Raw genomic sequence first — 21394 nt, 5'->3', positions numbered from 1 at the left:
ATAACTTTTAACATTAGCTAATAGTGGTTGGAGAAAAAAAGATTGTAAGGTGAAAGAGAACTCTTATTATTAGACGAGCACAAATGAAGTCATATTTTCCACTACGGATGGATACCTGACGTGTTTCCTTTGCTATGTGGTAATCAAGTTGTCTAAACTTTACAATAATATAATTTACTTCCCAAGGTACTCAAAGGCACACGCAAAATAGAATATGCCATAGTTTTAGAGATTTTTGACGCAAATCTTTACCAAAAAAGGGGTAGAACATCCTTCAACTTTAGAAACTCTTTCCAAGAAGCTGCTTCAAGTTTAGAATTTGAAATGTAGCCAAATATTTGCATCATTATTGCCATTGATCTACTTAGATGTTTGTGTTGGGACAAATTGATGTAATGGGTTCATACCAAGGGTTACAAGGTCTGTGTGTTAGTGTGTGAACACCTCTTATAAGAGTGTATGTGTGTGGCCGCATGGTATGCATGTGGGTGGGTTATGTGGTAGAAGGTTCTAAGTAGGTGTGATTGAGATAATCATGGACTTGATTGAGAAATCAGTGGAGAGATTAGTGGATCTGGAGATGCTCTCTCTTGGGGCACATGCATTGTGTCACTTGCCTACTTAAGGCAACCTCTACTCATAAATAAATCTCTCCTTTCCATTATGCTTTCATTGTGTCTCCTTCATGTGGTATCAGAGCCTCTTGATCCTCCTTAAGCTCCTAGCCCTCACTATGCCACGTCATCATCTTCTTCCCCATCTCTTTCCTTCTTCATCCTTTCTTCCCTCTTTTGCTTTCCTTGAGCTTGTTCTCCCTCTTTGATGTATACACCATTTCTCGAGCCCTTTAAGCTAGAGACTCCCCTCAAGTTTGAGGGTGAGGGATTCCACACATGGCAAACAAAACTCAAGTTTGCCCTCATGAAAAAGGGGATTTGGAACATTGCCAATGGGAAAGAGAAGAAGCCTACCACTAGGGAGGGAGAAGCATTATGGTTACTTAGACATGAAAAGGCATTGGCTATAATTGCACTAGGCTTGAGTGATTCCTTCATTCCTCACATTAATGGATGTGAAATTGCAAATGCTGCATGGGAGCACCTTGAGACTATCTTTGGAGCATAGGGGAAATGTTCCAAGTATAGTCCTACTCATTAAGTTCTTTGACCTAAAGTTCGATAAGCGAAAGTCACTATCCTCTCACCTAGACTCCATGAAAAGTATATTGACTCAACTAGCAAGCATCAAATTTAACCTTGATGATGATATTGTGATTGCTATATTGCTTAAGAGTCTACTTGATGAGTATGGTACCATCATGACTACTCTTACTAATCGACTAGAATATAGAGGCATCTCTCTTGGAAGAAGAAAGAAAGATCAAGCAAAGGAATGGCTACAACTACAAAGAAAGTGAAGCATATCTAGTCAAGAACAACTTCAAAGGCTCTGCAAACAAGAGCAAGATGAAGTGCAATTCCTGTGGTAAGCTTGGTCATTTTGAAAAGGAGAGCTACACTATGAAGAAACTCTCGGCAAACCTTGTGGAAGAATTGGAAAAAGAAGAAGAACCACAGGAGATTACTGCTCTCACCACCCAAGTCAACCTTGATTAGGGTGATGTCACATTTATCTTCTAAGTTGTTTTGTGTGCTGAGTCAATAAGGGCTCTTTGCCCTAGGATGTCCCACTTAAATGATTACTAGTCTTATGTGTGAGTTTTACCTTGTCAGACCTATGGGAACTTCGCATGCATAGTCATTTTTCATTCTCCCAATTGTAAACCAAGAATCATAACCAAAGTGAGTCACAGGTTGGGGTCATGAGTGTTGTTACTAGATGTGAGCAAGCCATGAAGCTTTCCATGTACTACTGCTGGGGTGAGGTCATCAATTTGTGGGGGGGATTGTTGGGACAAATTGATGTAATGGGTTTATACCAAGGGTTACAAGGTCTATGTGTTAGGTGTGAACAACTCTTATGAGAGTGTATGGGTGCTTGTGTGTGACCACATGGTGTGTGTGTGGTTGGATTAGGATGGTAGAAGGTTCTAAGTAGGTGTGATTGCGATAATCATGGCGTGATTGAGAAATTAGTGGATCTGGAGATGCTCTCTCTTAGGCACATGCATTGTATCACTTGCTTACTTAAGGGAACCTCTATTCATGAATAAATCTCTCCCTTCCAGTATGATTTAATTGTATCTCCTTGAGTTTGGATTGTGATTTCAGATTTGAGGGTTTAGAAACATATAAAGGGTTTTTGGAAGTATGAACATCAATTTGGAGACTGGAGCAACATAGCAGAGACTGTGCAAGGAAGAATGTCAAGCTAGCTATGGGTAAAGTAGTCTAGAACAATTCACAGTTTTGAGTAAGAGAGAGGATTTCCTTAGTCAGGTAAGATAAGAGAGAAAGGCAGTCAAAGTGGTAGGCATGAAAGATTTTTTTTTTTTTTGCGCAAAAAGTAGTGCTAGTTATATTACTTGAAAGTGAGAGTACAAGAAGGCCTGAAGGCCAGCGGGCTATAATCACAAAACGGATTCAGCCCGAGAAGTCAAAAAGCTAAATACAAGCCTCCTAGGGCATAATCATCGGAGAGTGGACAAACAGCCACGGTGGAGGGGCGTAATGCCACTGAAGACTCTGAGTGGAGTGCTGGAAGAATAACTCCCGGTGGTCCCAGTCGCGAAGGAAACGTCGTCTCTTTTCCTTCCCTGCCCGGGATTCTCCCTGAATTTGATCCCACTGACCCTTGAGTGTGTGAATGATCGTGCTCCAGATATCTGCGAGGGTCTGGGTGGTAGAAGAAGTCTGAGCTCCTACAGTCTGCGCGCATCTGGAAGTCCAGATATGCCAGCCTGTGATGCTCCCTATGATCTCCCAAACTGGGTGCCGAGGCATCGCTTCTGCATATGTCTCTGTCAAATGCCACAGGAAGCTTTACATGTATGCCCAAGTGGCCTACGTGATGAAAAAGACAGGATCCTGTCTAGAGAACTCATAGGCCAAGTGATATCCCGGCTCAGTGCTGCACCAACAAACGGCTCCCCAAGTGATCGGTCCTAGCTCGGGTGTAGCCCTAGCTAAGATCCCCATGATTCCCTTCCAAACCGTCTGTGTGTGCGAGCAGCTCCAAAGGCAATTCTTCAGGGACTCCTCCTCCTGAAGACACATCTGACAATGCCCCTCCTGCCCCATCTCTCTCAGCCAGCTACCAACTGGAAGCCCCTTGTGTGCCACCATCCAAAGGAAGTAGGAGATCTTCCTCGGACGCCAACTGGCCCAAAGAGTCTTCCAGAAGGTGCGAAGAAAGACCAAGGATATCCCCTGGGCATACCACCTATGTGCCTGTGTGGGTAGCCCACACTGGAGAGCCCCAAGAGCACGTCGCCCGTGCATGTACTGTAAGAAAAGAAGGGGGTAGGGTTCTCTGAGGTCTCCGACGGTGGCCAAAGCCACTCCCCTGGGTCCCACTCCACCTTTGACAAGGAACGGCCCTCCCATATCCAGAGTCTCCAATCCTAGTCCTGCATAATCAGGGGGTCTATATGCCAAGTCTTCCCTTGCAGCCCTACAATGCGAAGGCGCTGCCATGGAAGCTGGGGGTCGATCACGACCTCTCTGCTCTGTAGGCGACTGTCATCAGTGAGGGAGAAGAAATGTACCGAAGAATCCGAGAAGAGGCCTGCCACCACCAAAGGAATGCCTCGTGGAGTGAACTGTCCTAGCCACCTCTCATCTCTCGGGAAGAGCTGTCCAGTGCCTACGAGAATCCTCCAACATGCAGGGATGGCAGCATCAATCTCCGCTTGCCGAGCCTGGATCCCACGTGCCGTACCTACTGCTGCTGCCAGCTCGCCTGGGCTCATCCTACTGTAGACGTCCCTCCAAACCCGAAACGAGCGTGCGGGCCCATGCGCCCAGAGTGCCCAAGGGATATGGGATCTCTCTCCAAGCTGACGACCTGTATCATTTGTCACCTGGCTACTCCAGATCAAGGGCTGTCTGTCTGTCTCCTCTCGGCAGCTAGGGGGAACCTGAGAAAGGCTGTGTCGCAGCTTCCTCCATACCGAGATGAGGTTACGGAGGAAAGGGGAACGGGGCTGAGTCAAAGGAGCTGAAGTGAAGATCCATCTAATGGAAGGCTGCCAAACACCCCCTCTCTGGGGAGTACACCCACTGAAACCATGCTGTAGCAAGAGCTTCCACGTCTGTCCTCCTGGGGTCAGGACTGCGAATGACTAGCTTGCCAAGAAGTGCCTGACTCTATAGCTCTGGATCTATAATGCCAAGGCTGCCCTCTGCCTGGGGAAGAATGACCATCTGCCAGGCGACCCTAGATCTGGTGGTGCCCCGTCTGAACCTGACCATAGGAAGTTCCGCACCAATCTCCTCAGCTGGGCTACACAAGACCTCGAAAAACACCAGCAAGAGGCCACATACCAAGCAGTGGCAAGAAGGACCTGGTTGACCACAAGGGCCCTGCCTGCCAAGGAAAGCCGAGCCGTGCTCCAGAAAGCAAGCTTCCGTCGTAATGGAGGCTAGGACCGGCAAGAACTGCTGAGCCGGTGTGATGTCCAGGCCTACCTGGAATCCCAGGTAACGTGTCGTCTGTCCTCTAGGGATCCAGCGAAACCCCAAGAAAATACCCCACTGTGAGCTGGCTCCCGGATCTGTAAGAAAACCAACTGACTTATGCTAGTTGATTTTCGCCCCAGCCATAAGGCAAAAAATCTCTAGGGATAGTCTCACTCGCTCCAGTGACTCGACATCATCTTGCACATATAGAGCTGTGTCGTCTGCATACTTGGAGTCCAACAACTCGACATCCTCTCGAATAGGGAGACGCATCCCGTGAAGACCAGTGGTACGAGCTCGAAGGAAGTGTGTCATGGCCTCCGCAAAAAATAGGAAAAGGTAAGGCGCTAATGGATAGCCCTGTCGCACCGAGCGCTCGAGTGTGAATCTCTCCCCCATCCTGCCGCTAATGATAACCCGACTGGAGGCCGATCTATAAAGGCTAGCAATACCTCTGATCCACTCGTCCGGGAAACCGAACCGAGCGAGTGTACCTTCCAAGAAGGACTAGTCTACCCTGTCGTACGCCTTCTCAAAGTTGAGAAGGAGTATGGCAAGGTGCTGGCCACTGTGCTCTGGGCCCATTCCATCGCCTCTGAGAAAGTGAAGATGTTGTCCAAGATGCTGCGATCTTGGACAAAACCAGTCTAGGTGTCATGAATCAAGTCATGTAGCAGGGGGCGAATGCGACTGCTGATCATCTTGGCGAGGATTTTGTAGGCGGTCGGAAGGAGGGTGATTGGGCGCCACTGTCTGATCTCCTGGCGGTCCCCCCCTTTGGGGATGAGGCAAATCAGGCCTGTCGCAAGGCTCTCTGGCATCTGCCCACTGGAGAAGATGTGCTGGAAGGCTGCGAGCAAGGGTCGATGGATCTGCTCCCAAAAGGTGGTGAAGAAAGCTCTAGAGAGGCCATCCTCACCTGGGCATTTCTGACCATCAATAGCACTCGCCGCATCCTGCAACTCCGTAACAGTGAAAGGAGCGAGAAGGGTGTCGCTCATGCTGGGCTGCACGAGTCTCGGTATAGACCTCCACACCTCCTCTCTGCAAATGCGGCCACGAGGGTCTGGGGGCTCCTGCTGGAATAATGATCTGTAGAAGTCTGTCGCCAAGTCTCAGACCTCATCTGGATCTGTCCTGACACTACCATCCTGCGCCCTAAGAGAACGGAGCTGTTCCCCTTCTGACTACTGTCCATGAGTCCTGAAGAACTCTCTGCACATCCTGTCGCCTTTCCTAGCCCAGAAGGACTTGGAAGCATGAAATGAAAACTCTGAGCGACGCTGGGTGATCTCCTCTAGCATGGCTCGGGCCCGAACCTCCTACTGTTTGAGCTCCTCAGAGCCTGGAGAAGACTGCTGCATCCTCTGAATTGAGGCGAGATCACGTCTGAGACCCCTCTCCCGCGCCCAACACTGTTGTCTGACCTGAATCGCTTCCTGCTGGCAAATGCGGCTAGACTCAGCAAGTGCCTGAGCTACCTGTACTACCATATCCTTGGTAGGGTCCCACTCCTGCTCCCATAGGTCCACTATCCTGCTGTGAACCGCTGCTCTGGTGTAGATGGAGTCTGGGATCCGGCATGAACGTGGAGGTGAGGATTGAGAGGCTGAGTCCAGGACTAGGATGACTGGGGCATGGTCTGAAAGTGTCATCCCTGGAACCACTCCTGACTCTCCTCCTCTGCCAAGCACCCAATCACTGACATAGAAACGGTCCAGCCGCTCCAGAAGTCTGCCTCCCTCCCTCCTGTAACCCCAAGAGAAGTCCAGACTCCCAGGCCATCTGCGAAAGGAAGGCTCCCTCCAATTGTCCCGACCTCCCACTGCAAAGAGGAAGGAGTCCCAATCTGCCTGCTCTGCCTGTGCTATACCGAGGAACTCTGGGCCCCTTCCCTGCTGATCCTCTAAGGTCTCAAGGTTGTTGAAGTCCCCTCCTACAATCCAAGAGTCCATCTCTGGCAACAGGTCTGTCAAGGATCTCCAAAAAACGGATCTACGTCTGAGATCAGTCGGTGCGTAGATATTGAGGATACCGATGCGGGATCCCTCAATATGCAGGCCCACCCAAAGCGCACGTCCTGGGATCAAAGTGCCAAAACCAAACACATGCTAAACTAGAGAAGCGTCGATGGAGGTGCAGACACCCCCGCTTCTCCCCTGCTCGCCAATCGAAGGTTCCCAGTAGGTGTGGGAGCATCCTGTGAGGACCTTCCCACAAATACTGGTCTATGACGCCGAAAGCTTGTGTTCCTGTAGTAGGAGCACATCTACCTTTCCCACCAAGGCTGGCTGGAGCTCCTGTCTGAGCACCATCTTCCTGGGGCCACGGGTGCCTGATGAGTGGAACCCGTTAACGTTCCAAGAGATAATGCGTAAACTCATGAGGAGGGAAGGTGGGCCACAAACAGCTGTCTGCTTTGCGGTCGAGGTCGAAGTGGTCGGGGGATGTCCTGTGTGGAGTCGGAGGCACTTCTGTGAAGGTTTCGAAGGGGATGTCGGATCATCGGACCCATCCTCTAAAACCTTCAGCAGAGGGGAAAGGCCCTTCGTCCCGTGGTGGTAAGCTCTCTCTAACCAGCTCGACGCCTCTGCCAGGGAGATGCCGTAGAAGCCCACAACATCTGAAGTCCTCCAGGGACGAAGCCCATCCGTGTAGGCCCACTCCAGCGGTGGCCTAATAATGACCAGGAGTCGAAAACGTTTGGCGCTGTGGCGCCAACGCAGACGAACATCACCCTCCTGCCACTGCTGTTGAAGAAGCTCCGCTGCTCTGCTACCAATCCAGTCCTGCACCTGCTCCTGGGTCTGGTCTCGTATCGTCTCCCAAACATTTTCATTCATCCATTGCTCACTCCCTTCACTGGAGATAGTGAAGGAATAGCTAGGACCATCGTCCAGAATGGACACCTTACCCTCCGCCCCCTTGCGGAGGAAGAAGATGCTGATGTCTAGGCATGCGGGAAAGGAGCCAATACTCGCTGCATCCAAGTAGTCCCAAGGACCTGCTCGGTAGAACTCCAATGGAAGAGCTCTAGGAGCAGCCCTTGGGCTTGGGGATGAAGATGAGGAGTCTGAACCGGAGGGAGGGGAGCTGGCCACCTGTCGGGAAGAGCCTCTCCCCGTCGTCGGGCCCGGAGGGATGGACGAGGATGAGGTCTGTGCTAGCTTCGGGGCTGCAGGTGGTGCAGGTGGAGGAGGGGGGGGGGGATTCCTTCTGTATCATGCTCGAGGAAGAGAGAGGCGCGGAAACCACTGGTGCGGGGTGGGAACCTGGAGGGGGTGGGGGTCGGAGAATCGAGGAGGAGGGGGGAGGGCGGGATGAGGGCTGAGGGGGAGGCTGGCTGACCTTCTCCTTACCCTTCTCCTTCCCCTTACCGGGCTGCTGATGGGTAGGGATCATCTGAGGGGGCTCTTGCTATGGCTAGAAAGGTTTTTTGGAGCCTGCTTTGTTGCCCTTCTGTTTTTGTTTGACTTCCGTCCAGCCTTCCCCTTCGGGAGGGGATGTCGCTGACTGGAGCGGAGTATCCTGAACTACCTGACTGGGGGTCTTCTGAGGTTCTGTACCCGTGAAGCAAGGACATGAGCGAGCCTGGTGCCCGAAGCCGTGGCATCTCAGACATTGGTTTGGGCGACCAGTAACCAGAATGCGCTGCGTCACCACACGTGTGTCTGTCTCTATCTCGAACTCCGAGGGGATGCTCTGCGGATGAAGGACTGCCACTTTGACACGTGGCACCCCTTGGGCTGTCGCCGCATCAATGTAGGTGTCCTGCATAGGCCAACCAAAGTGCGCCCCCAGGTCCTTGATGATCGGGCGAAGCTCGGTTGCGAGACCTGGGAAGATAAGGGTAACTGGGTGTCGAGGAATACGAAAGCGGGCGTCAAAGTCTGCTACACTGAAGCCCGAGGCTTGCGACGCCATGAACACACCTCTGCCAACTTCTCATGCTCTAATTTAAAATTTGAATACATCTCTTCCCACCTAAGCCTAACCTGTGCATTCTCATTTAATGCTTTTAAGGGCATGGAACACCTACAGCCTCCTCCAGCACTCTGGTCGCTCTTTGATTCCTCGCAAAAGGATCCAATATCATCTGAAAAGTCATGTTGCAAGTCATGGAGGAGTGTCTTCTAATCCAAAGAGAAAGCTCTGTTTAGGGTTCATCTCCATCGCCATAGCCATCATCCTCTTCCTTTCAAATGTTTCAGTTTGTTTCGATGGCGTTTCTTGAAGAGATTCCCTTCGCCACAGGAGGATTGTGTCGTCATTTTTACTCTTGATCCTGACAATAAACACCAATATAGCCATCTCCTTGTGCTGACTGTTGATTTTTATCTTTCCTGTCTGTGATGGCTTTGATCTTGTGCTTGATTTGGCTCATTCTGTTGCATCACGATGCTACTTTGTGGTGAGTGTGTGTGAGTGTGTGCATCGTGCCATGATTGGGAACGTTACTCGTGGAGACAGACATAGAGGCCAATGTTGAAGGCTGGTAATGCTTCTCCACCAGGGGTGGAAAGGAAGCATCCAACTTATTGCAAGGCCATGCTAGCATCGTGAGGAGTGGTGTCTGGTCTAAAGGTGGGTCTAATGACAACGAGTAAGAGTGCAAGATTGCGCGTGCACACTGCGACCTTTCTACGCATCTCTTGGAAGTTTTCTTCGTATTTGTGGTTCTTGATTCCTGATGCCTTCGTGTTTGTGGCTCTTCATTTGGTGTTCATAGTGGATTTGGAGTGTAGCTTGAGTAGCTGAGGACGTTTCCAGAAGCGTGAGTGACAGTCTCCCCCTAAGATCTGAACCTCTAGCTCTTTTTAATCATATGTGTTGATCCAAGCCTTACGCCACTCTAGGCTATGTTGTTGTCAAGTTCTTTGCACATCCCATTCAACCTTTCAATTTCTTTTATTCTCTCATAGTGCTACCCGGAATCATTCATTCATTGGAATTTCCCTTCCTTGCATGATCCTGTTGACAAATTTGACGCTGCTGATCATTGGAATTTCCCTTTCTTGCATGAATCCTACTGACAAATTTGACACTAAGAAGTCTAATTCTTCGAGTGGCTCTTCTTTGCTAACAATGTGGGCAAGATCTGTTGACCAATTTGATGTTGAAGAGCCTATTTTATTGAGTGGATTTCTTCTCCAACAATGTGGGCACAATCTCCACGAATACAGGGTTCATGTTCTTAAAGAATTCACGAGAAGTGGGAGTTGTGGTACTGGTTGACCATAAGGGTGGGAGCATTGAAAGTATCAGTGTTTGCAGGTGGACTTGGGATGCATAGACAATGCAGGGTGGGAGGAAATCCTTTCACGAGTGCGGCGTAGATATTTGTGGTAGTGACAATGGAGTGGAGGACGAAGGCATGGAGGATGCATGGGTTGAGGGTGAAAGCTGATAAGATTGATTGGAAGCCCAAGTAGAGCAAACATCAGAGCACCAAGGAAAGAATTGAGGACAAGGATCAACTCGAAAGTTCACAAGACATAGATTGTTAGAGATAAAGTTGTATGGCATGCTTTTTCGATATGGTGTGGCTTTGGGAGCGATTCTCTTTGCAGCGTGCTCCATCTTCCTACTGGCTTGCCTCACTAACTTCTTCTCTACCATTTCAAGTAAGGAGTAGTGAAACTTTTTGTGAAGCTTAAGGAGGTGTTTGTGGGCTTTCTTGAGGTGTTTATATGGCAAAGTGTTGCGTTGATGCTTCCCAAACGTTGCACTATGGCAAAGTGTTGCGTTGATGCTTCCCAAATGTTGCACCCATTTCATACTGATCATTGTGCCATACAATCGACACTCAAACTATTCCTCCCAGTTTGCTGCAACTACGCTAAGCTCACCTCAACTTTGATCTCTTCATGGGGCTACTTGTTTTTCTTTGCAGATAATGTCCTCAATGACAGTCCTTTGGAGGGTGGCTGAAGATCACAGACATCTCAGGATGTCGAGAATTGATTACATGATGGCCAATTGTCCAGAGCTTTAGAGGAACCTTCGCCTACAAGACACCAAATGCATTGATGGAAAGGTAGTAGAATGTCAACCTTTTGTTTGATGCCATACTCCAAAGTGTTGAAGGAAAAGCCAAGTTTCCATTTTCGAAAGGTGTGTCTGGGTCTACGTCGAGGTCCAACCAAGCTTGGGGGTGGAAGCACGTGTTGGAAGACGAAGCCAAAGTTGTGTTGAGTCTACTATATCTCCTCCCTCAAATCATAGTCAAATTTAATCCCTGATGACATTATCATCGTCATGCAATTTAGTGATATCCCCATAATGTAGCCACTTCCTTTTTTCAAGAAATAATTATACTCCAACCATGGAGGAACTACCAATACTAATGAGTGTATAGTTTGACAATTGGATCAACAATAGCCAAAGAAGCAAGCGCTACAATGGATGAGTTGAGGAGAGTAGGAGACATGGGTGTGTGCGCGCGGTTGAGGGAAGAGCTTGGATGCAAGGCCAAGATTCGAAGCTTTTGGAGATTGGGTGCGGCATCTAAAATCTCACCTTCGAGCTACTAGAGGTTTTCATAAAAGTGATTGCAATTTAGAGGTCGATAAGCTTGCTTGAAAGCTAGATGAATAGGAGGGAGCAAGGCAGGATCACATCATTTATTAGGTGATTGCGTAGATTTTGGGAAATGATTTTCTTTCCAATGTAGATTCATGATGTTTCTGTGATAGATTGGACAATACTTTTGAATGTTGATTTGCATAGCTTGCATGAAGGGAGAGGCAAGGCAAGCGATGTAATGGTGAATTGTATGAGGTGATGATGATGGAGGAGGAGGAGTGGGCCATGGATATTACCCAAAAGAAACCATCTTGGAGGTGGTGCGATTTGAAACACACAAATTCTGCACTAAAGAGCGATATCGAACAATGCGTTTAACAAGAGTGCTACATCAAGTGGAGGGTCAAGCATCTAATCCTAATGAAGAAGCATGCAAGCTCGATGATAGACAATTGAAGTGAGTTGTGTTGATACCATACCCAAAATAGCTAAACATGTTCCATGCTCAAAGGGAAGGAGTGCTTGATATTAAACATGTGCGATCGATAGTAGATCTTGGATGTAGAAGCTTGGAGCAAGCTAGCTCTACCCCGGATGAAGGGGCAATAGAGACTCAAGTTTAGTCACCCCACTGGATGCAACAAAATATTGAGCTTCATGATGGGACTAACTATGTTGGTCCTCGTCGCAAGGGTATGGTGATGGTGATTTGAGATTCCGTCTTTGCTCTAAACATGTTCCTCCCAATAGGCTTTTGCCCTCGTAGAACATTGCAATTACTTTGAAGCTCTGGGCTAGCACCTACTAGGAACAACAAAAGGTCAAGATTTGTAGTGCACTCAATTTGAGGCCATATAGAAAGCGCAAAGATCTCCCTCAATTGATTGCACCGACCAGGTCACTGGATTGACGAGACGGCCTACCATTCCAACCATCTTGAGGATGTGTATCAAAACAAAAATTCATATTTTTTGACCGAGCTCAACAATTAACAACTTTGAGAAGTTTTTGTCTATATCCCACTCAGATCATGGTAGACTAACTACGTTAAGTCGAAAGTATTTTTGCTGGAACTGAGCTATGTGCTATGCTTACAAAAAGCACAAGAAACATCCCAAAAACATTCGAGAAACATCCCAAAAATTACTATAGTCAGGCTTGCTTTGTCACTGCAAGTGCAAGCCTAATTCTATAGAAAAACAAGATTTCAATGAATCTCCTGCTCATTGAGGAGGATACAAGTTGAAAGGACAGTGCGATGAGGCAATTTAAGACAATCAATGTCGGCTCAACGGAAGTGAAGCTTTCTTGGCAGGTCATACATGGTAATACTCTTTCTACGACAATTTCAAGTAGCAGCAAGCCCCCCAAAATAGCATGCATTGTTAATTCCTTGGAAAGTTAAAGACCTCTTCCTCCTCTTAAACCCCTTGAATCTCTGTGCTCTTGAAACTTTTCCATCAATGTTTGGGCGGCATAAGAGTTTCTCTTTAATACAAATGACTAGGAGGCTAAATACCCTCTTTATAGGCATGCAATTGATACTATGCAAAGCCAAGCATTTTGGAGTGAGGTATGATGTTCTAATATGTAATTTTATGATATTGTATCAACGAACATTTGTAGGTACTATCTCATTTGGGACTTCCAATCATGCTTCATCAAATAAGGTTGGGGACTCACTAGCTATAGCTTCAAAGTAACATTTACTATAATAGTGTCAATTGCACCCCTTTTCCCTTTGTTGAGACTAAAAGGCTTGCAATCTCAACTTTCTTTAGTAATGACCAATTGTGTAGTGGCATAATGTGTTTCAAGCCCATATAGGCAAGATGAAATTCAAGCCAGTGCAATCTGCATCCCTCCAATGAGACATCCATAGCAACCTCTTTGTTGCTTTCTTAGCTTGCAAAGAAGCAAAAAAAAATTGCCTATGAAGGTAAAGGCCAAGAGTACTGGTAAATCCTAACCATGAAGGAGGTCATGAAAACAGTTGTTACAACAAGTGAAGAAGAAAGTTAAGCAAAAGTTGATTTTTGGGAGCAATAGACAACTTTGTGGTTGTTAATCGCGCATAAGTGGGGAGTGGGATTGGAGCTAGCTACACGAAAGGCCTTCCTTGGGTTGATCTAGAGGGGAAGAGGTCCATTTATGAACTTTAAGTCTAGCTGCCTCTTGAAGGAACTAAGCACTCATTGTACGAGAAGCCGCTTCCATATTAGAAGTAATATCCCAAATGGGTATGGTGTTTGGACCTTTTGCAAGAGCACTATTTGGTTCCCACATTCACCTAATGTATAAGAAAGATAGGTTTTGCATTGAAGGAAGAAATTTAAAGGAATCAAGTGTCCCAAGTATTCAATTGTGAGGATAAGAACCTCTTCACAAGATAAACTTAAAAAAACCTTTCTTAGTTACAAAATGTTTTTCTCATATGTTGGGACATGTCGCATTTGGTCAAGTTTATATAACCATCAAAAATGTATTCTCTAAAAAGCTCTAATTCAAGGTATGTTGAATATGGCTTTGGTTAGGATGACAATGAACTATTTCAAATAGATGCAAATGCAGTGCATCTCTCTAAATGCAATCAACATGAGGGATCCAGAGACAATTATCCATTTGGATATCAAGCCTTAAAACATTCTCTTCTTGACCTAGGCTAATGGGTAAGAAGGAAATGCATGTTGTTATGACCAAGCAATGTATTCCTGACTTCTATGTAGGCAACTGAGTTTCACTTTCTCTCCTATGTGGTTCAATGTTGATCATTGATGCAGATATGGGCTTATTAATTTTTTAAATATGTTTTAGGATGGATGAGGCACTTTACATGGCTAATATTTTTGCTTTTTATATTCTCTATTATCTATATCTCCTTATTTGTGAGATGAAACATGGCATTCAGAGTGTGATAGTGCCACGTGTTGGCCCCTCTTTGAAGCCTCTATGTGCCTTGCATGGCATGTCTTGCCTATCACGTTCTCAGAGAGCCGATCACATATGCCACCTATAGCTTTAACTTTTGGTCACTACTACTCTTCCATCATTCAACTCATCTGTAATCCCTTTGCCCCTTCAATAGCTAGAATCAAAGCATTGGGATCCTTACAGGAGCAAGGTGTTTGATTTGCGATCGGTAAAGTAAATTGTTGCTTCATTCCAGTAGGAGCCGCTCAGATGTTGCTTGGTCGGTCTATGGAGCAGCCCCAAAATCCTATCGTTCACGTTGCAAGACTACCCAAACAGCATCGAGGTCGTGGTTAGCGGAGGAGCCGTGAGGATTGAGTCATCGTTTGCTGAAGGTTGAGAGGCATTGTGGTCTATCGTTTTGATGGAGCAGGATGAGGATATGGGTAGTAATTGTAAGCCTAAGCGGCTGCTTGCTTTTGGCGCCTCCTTTGTACAAAGCCAAGAGCACAACACAATCGCCCCGATCAACACCATGAAGACCCATATAGCATGAAAGTAGAAAAAGTACATGACTGATAAGAGACCCGATTTGCTCTCTTGAAGATGATGTATCTAGTGTTTATCAACGGGACAATACGACTACTCAAATCGAACTCTCAATGATACTGATTCACCATGGCTGCTAAAATGCTAAAGCCCACCCTTATCTACGAGGGCACTCAGATCATGGTGACCGGCTCCTTCTACCTAGACTAGGACTAGTCTAGTCTCTCGTTGGAGAACTGGGGCTCTTAAGTAGTCTCCCTATATCTTTCTCTCTCTCAAACCTTTCAAATCTCACCTTACATGAATCCTCACAAAGAAATGCTCGAAGAAGAATGAACAACTCACTGTCAAAGGAACGACATAAATATCTAAGAGATGAATGGAAATTTTCTCAAAGCGGAATTTTAAAGCCCTCCCTCTCAAAGTGAAGGTGTGAAAAAGAGCAAGACCTAGGCTCTGACACCATGTGAAAGCAAGAGATCAAGGAGGCTTAAAGCATACCGAATGAGACGTGAGAGGGAGATAGCAAATGTATATCTATTACAATCAATACAACATAGGCTTCTGATATAGAGAGAGCCCTTTGAATAGTCAACATCTAGTACCGGCTACCATGTCCTCTAATTTGCCTTCTTTCATGGAATACTCCACTTCCACATCTTTAAATAATGGCGTTTTTGAGGTGCAACTTGAATCACATACCACAAGTTATCGTGGATGCTATTGAGTTAAAAACAATTTGAGCAATGATGAGTATGATCATCGCTAACATGGCCACAATGCTTCCGTAGAACAAATGCATCCATTTGATAGAAATTGCTAACTAACTCATAATGCACAAGTACAATGAATGTGTTTGTAAGATCATCCCAAATATTTGTTGAGTTAATGGAAAAAAAACCATTCAAATCTTTTCTAATTGTAGCATGAGCCCCTCTACACATGACCTTGAACCATTTAACATAAAAAATGATACTTTGAACTCTTCAAAAGCCACTCAGAGAATGTCTTTTATGATTCCAATATAATACCTCTTGCTTGAAATGATATTTGTATCCCTGGAACTTGCTTTTTTGTCTTGTGGAAAGTTTGCCATGACTTCATGATCGAATGTATTACACTTCACATCAATCTTCTCTACTTGGAAGTCATTACCATGTGACCACATTGCACTGAATAAACAATATTGTTGAAATAATGAATATGTATGAGTACTACATAAAATAAAGATGCAAAAGGAAGGCACATAAACGTAGTATTATGCTTACAATCATAGCCCCATGCAAATTCTCATTCTTTGTCTATTTGCCCCTCCTCACTTTGTTCACCCTCTATGAGATTAGCGGGTAGTGTAGATGATGCTGGGGGATAAGGCCGTCCTTGGTTCCTTGGCCTGAAAGTCCACTTGCCATCCTCTCATTATCTTTTGGTGTCCTCACATCTTCCAATCCATTTCTTAATTTCTCCACACTTGTACAAACCAAAGGTTTTGAATTTGTATTACAAGGACATGTTCATCTTTACCTTGTGCAATCCCTCCCTCCACCCTTGGATCATCTCTATTGTCCCAAATTTGAGGCATGGATAGATTCGATCACTAAAAACTCAATATCATATAATGTTGACTCCTCTTGCACAGGCCATCCTTCCTCCATACTACCCTTTGGCCTTGCTTTTTGCCTTGCACACCCTTTCAATACCTTCATGAATATTTCTTTAGAAAAACACTAATTTATTGCATAGTCCCTATGTAAGCAACTTCATCCACTAGGTGCATGATTAAATGCAATTGGATATTCATAACACTTGTTTGGAATGACTTCTCAGTTGAGCATATAGCTTCAATGGCTTGGATCCTCATCGATTCACATGAATATTTTTTAATTTCCTTCGAAGGAGTCCTCTACATGGATAATATTATACTCACATAACTTTGACATCATACCTCACAAAACACTTAGTTTATTGATGGCAATTCTGACATCTTCAATTAAACAACCTCGTAATGCAATTGGGAGCACATATAGTTGCACATGAACACTATCGTCAATATCAATAATTATGAGCCCAACATAAATTCAAATGCAAGAAGAAGCTTGAAATAAAATTATCAAACCTATAATAGCTTGTACTAATCATGTGAAATTCAGATCGCTTAAGTTTCTTCTCTATGGGTAAAGACAACCTTCAACGAATCCATATACCTGTTGTTTCATATTGGCAATAACTCTTTTTAAATATTTATCCTCTAATTTGGTAAGCCATGGGGCCTTCAGTAACATCTCCTTAGCATTTTTTCTCCACTTTTTGTTGTTAGCTGCAAGCTTCTCGTGAGGAGGCTCATCCTTGAATTATAGTCATAGTGGGTTGACTAATTATTGCACTTTGGCATCGAAAAATCTAAATTTTTCTTTCATGAAGATATAGGGATCCAATGCGTGGTCCCTCTTCAAAATTCGATGAACTTAAGGTCATTTACAAAAACATATGACCAAAACATTATGACTTTATGTATGCACTCAAACTCAAAAGATGATGGTGGATAGATATAGGTGAATCAATCATCAAACAACCAATAATTTTTGTCATCATAAACACCCATGCATTATATAAGTACAAAAGAAAGCACATACACTTGATCCAAAAGTACCCTAAACAGTGTGAAAACGTTGAAATAGGGATCCCCATAATAGCATCAATGGAAACATCGAAAAACCTATTGTAAAATATGCTTGTGTCAAAATAAAACATCAATAAATATGATCGTGTCAAAATAAACATCAATAAAACATTATTATAAGAGTTGTAAACATCAAATATTTTTCTCAATGTTTAGGGATTTAAATCAAACTTTGTAACATTTGGATGCAAACTTTTACTCACATCATACCCATTGGATACATACATATATGGTAGATGAAAGCACATTGATGCATATTTTTAAACACATGCATGATGCATGATATTTAAAGCATGGAAATACCCATGTTTTACCATGGAAATGATAGCTGATGCACATTTTGCAATACATGCATGATGTATGATAAAAAAACGTGGAAATACACATGTTTTACCATGCAAATGGTATCTGACCCACATTAGACATTACGAACACATGGATCTTACTCACATTAATGCCTTTGCAAAGTATCATACCCATGTGATACACACACATATGGTAGAAGCACACCAATGCTCTTAAGCACTTACATGATAAAAAGTAAGAAAATGTGCATGGTTTATCATGCAAATGTTCGAACCACATTAAAATTTGCAAGCGCATGTATCTTACATTAAGGGATTGGACACATACACACATGGTACAAGCATACCGGTGCATATTTTGGAACACACATGCATGATACATGTTAAAAACAAGAAAATGTGCATGCCCAACCATGCAAATCATATCCAAACCACATCAAGCTTTGAATGCACATGGATACTACTCGCATTAAGGCCTATATAAAGTATCATGCCCATTGCACACATACATATATGATAGAAGCACACTTAAGCTTGAAAAATGATGACATAAGGCTTTGTAGGTCTGAATTGAACCAAACATAGGATGGATTTTTGAACTATCTTCTAAATCCTTCCCAAGTTTTGTTCCATTTGGATCAATGTATCCCAACTTGAATAAAAAAACATCACCTGTTAAAATGCCAGGCTTGATATGTCTAATTGGGACCAAACTTGGTAGGAAGAATTTTTTTAATCTCTCATATATTCTTTCCAAGTTTTGTTTCGTGAGGATCATTATAGCCCAACTTGCCCTTGGGTCTTGATGCACCTCAATTTTGTGCTCAGGCAGGGTACAGATTTTAAAAACGATACCATTATCAAAATATGATAATTTCTAATACTAAATTGGAAGAAACCTTGGTTGGATGATTTTTTTCTCTATCTTGCAAATCCTTACCAAGTTTTGTCTCATTTGGATTAGTGTAGCCCAACTTGCCCTTGATGCATCCCACTTTAGTACCTAAGTTGGGGTATGGATTAGAGAATGATGCCATCTATTAAAATGTGAGGATTTGTATGTCTAAATGGAACCAAAGTTGGTAAGATGATTGAGTTCAATATCTTCTAAAACCTTACCAATTATATGATGCACTAGAATTTAGTGCCTAGATGAGGTATGGATTAAAAAATGACACCATCTATTGAAATGTAAGGCTCTATATGTATAAATGAGACCAGACTTGGTAGGATTCTTGATTGCAAAATCCTCTAGATTCTTTTCCATTTGGCCTTGATGCACCCCAATTTAGTGCCGAGGTGGGGTAGATTAAAAACACAAAATCTATTAAAATGTGAGGCTTTATAAGTGGGACCAAACTTGGTAGGATGCTTGGTTTCACTGTCTTCTACATCCTTACCAGGTTTTGTTCCATTGGGTCAATGTAGCCCAACATGTGAACGATGCACCCCAATTTAGTGCCTAGGCAAGGCACATATTAAAATGTACGTCTTTGCAAATCAATTTTTTGGGGTAATTTACCAAAGGTAGACATGCCCTTGAGTCCTACCAAGTATCAAATTCCAATTTGTAAATGCAAATGGACATGCATGCTGATTTTAATTAAATACATTGATAAAAATGTCAGTGACAACATCAAAATAAACATTGAAAATAGCATACATAGCGTTGAAATAAGCATCAAAAGTCTAGCCCAAAACTCTTTCGATGTATGTCTTTGCAAATCAATTTTTAAGGGTAATTTATCAAAGGTAGACATGCCCTTGAGTCCCACCAAGTACCGAATTCCAATTTATAAATGCAAATGGGCATGCAAGTTGATTTTAATTACATACATTGATATAAACATTGATAAAAATGTCAGCGACAACATCAAAATAACATTGAAAAATAGCATACATCGTGTTGAAATAAGCATCAAAAGTCTAGCCCAAAACTCTTTCAATGCTTGTTCAGACATTTTTTGGGACAAGCTTCTGACATTTATATTCATTCTTTAATGGAAGCAAAGCTAGGTCCTACTGTTTCACCCGTCAGTTTCAACCTACAACTTTCACCATTTGCACACCTCCTTCCTTCCCCATCACCTCATGCTCTCAACACACTTGTTCCCACATATTGTTCTGGTATTCCATCTTGCAAGGCTATACAAAGAGACAAAGACAAAAAGAAAGACATATGTTTGCCTTTGGCTACTTTCAAATGCCTCTTTAGCCCCTTGCACACGCATAATATACATACAAAAAACGGGTGGATTACGGCTTCGGTATGCCTAATCCACCCCACAATTTCCCCCCCAAAAACCAAAGCATCAATATAACGATCAAACAAGCTAAGTGTGACAGTGACCACACGAAAACATCCATAAAAGCGTCAAAATTATAGGCACATCCACACATAGCAACATTAATTTCCATGATTATGTCAATGATATATCGACACTTTTAGTAGTGTTGCTAACCTCATTCTTTGATATCCAAGGTATCACAATGCACTTAGGAGTTGATTGTGGTTGTGTGCAGTGTGATAGGTGTATTGGTTGGACTATTATCCAAAGTTGATGACGAATAGTATGAATTAATAGAGAGCTAGAATAGAGGTGGTTTCAGACGCATTTAGGGATGAGATTGAGCCTCGTGGTTGTGTGCACTGTGATAGGTATATTTGTTGGAGTATTATCCAAGGTGATGAATAGTATGGTTTGATAGAGACCTATATGGTTATAAAAGAATATTTAATACAAGAAGTTTTATTGTGATCATTATCTTTTATCATGCTCCAAATGGATATCGCTCCACATACAAACACTAAGCAACCATGTTCAAACTGTTGAAATTTAAAAAAAAAGAGCAAATTGCTTGGCTAGAGCATTTAGACGAGCCACCTAAATCCATATTGTGAATCATGAGTTCATATTTGTAATCTTTAGAGGTTGCAAATATCAAGAGACTTGCTTCTCTCCCATACCATGCATCAAACTTGTGTAAGGGTAGGGACTCAAGAGGGATTTTGTTAAGCTTAAAAGTCAAGAAAGTATGCACATCTGTTGCATAATAGTCTTAGCTTTGTAAGCATCTATATCTCCTCGTGATAAGCAATTCACCTGATGCATGTAGGGAAGAGGATGGTGGGCATCTACATCTCTTTGTCATAAGAAGTTGACACCATTCTTTTAGGAAAAAGAAGAGAATCAAATTGTTCCTTTTTTCTAGATCACATGAAAGTGTTTTTAATACTTTTCTATTATCAATTCTTATCAAAATTTTGAATGTGTATAAGGTGTGTATAACTATGGTCTATACTTCAATTCTGTGAATCTTCTAGACATTGGAAAGCAATAATATGCCCCTTGACATTCTTTTAGCACCCACTCCTTTTCTTATTTGTTGGCATTGCCTCCTTAGAGGGAGGGGAGTTAGATTCTCCTTTTGTGGATATCCAGGAGTAATTAAAAAACAACGTTGCTTAGGTGACATGTTATGTAAAACTAAATGAAACTATAAGCTCTAAATAAATAAGACTAGAAGGTGCTCTCATATCTATGCTTTCCAATATACTAGGAGGCAAAGCACATGACCTTTTGTACAACAATCTCAACTAGCACCCACCAAGTTGATAATAAAGTCCATGCCTAGTTGATAAGCTAGTATTAGCTCTCTCTCTCTCTCTCTCTCTCTCTCTCTCCCTCTAATAGTATGTACATTCACATTCACATTCACACATGCACGTGCATTGGGATATGCATGCATTGGGAACAAGAACCGCTTGGTTTGAACGAAGGCGCTCTTGTTCTTCCTAAAGTCTCAAAACGTGTCAATCGTAGGCATAATTATCGAGAAACCAG

Source organism: Dipteris shenzhenensis, chromosome 19, assembly GCF_047967505.1.
Source record: "Dipteris shenzhenensis isolate YYH24624 ecotype China chromosome 19, Dip_SZ_1.0, whole genome shotgun sequence".
NCBI lineage: Eukaryota > Viridiplantae > Streptophyta > Polypodiopsida > Gleicheniales > Dipteridaceae > Dipteris > Dipteris shenzhenensis.
The sequence above is the reverse complement of the archived record's forward strand: the minus strand, read 5'-3'. Positions refer to the sequence as shown.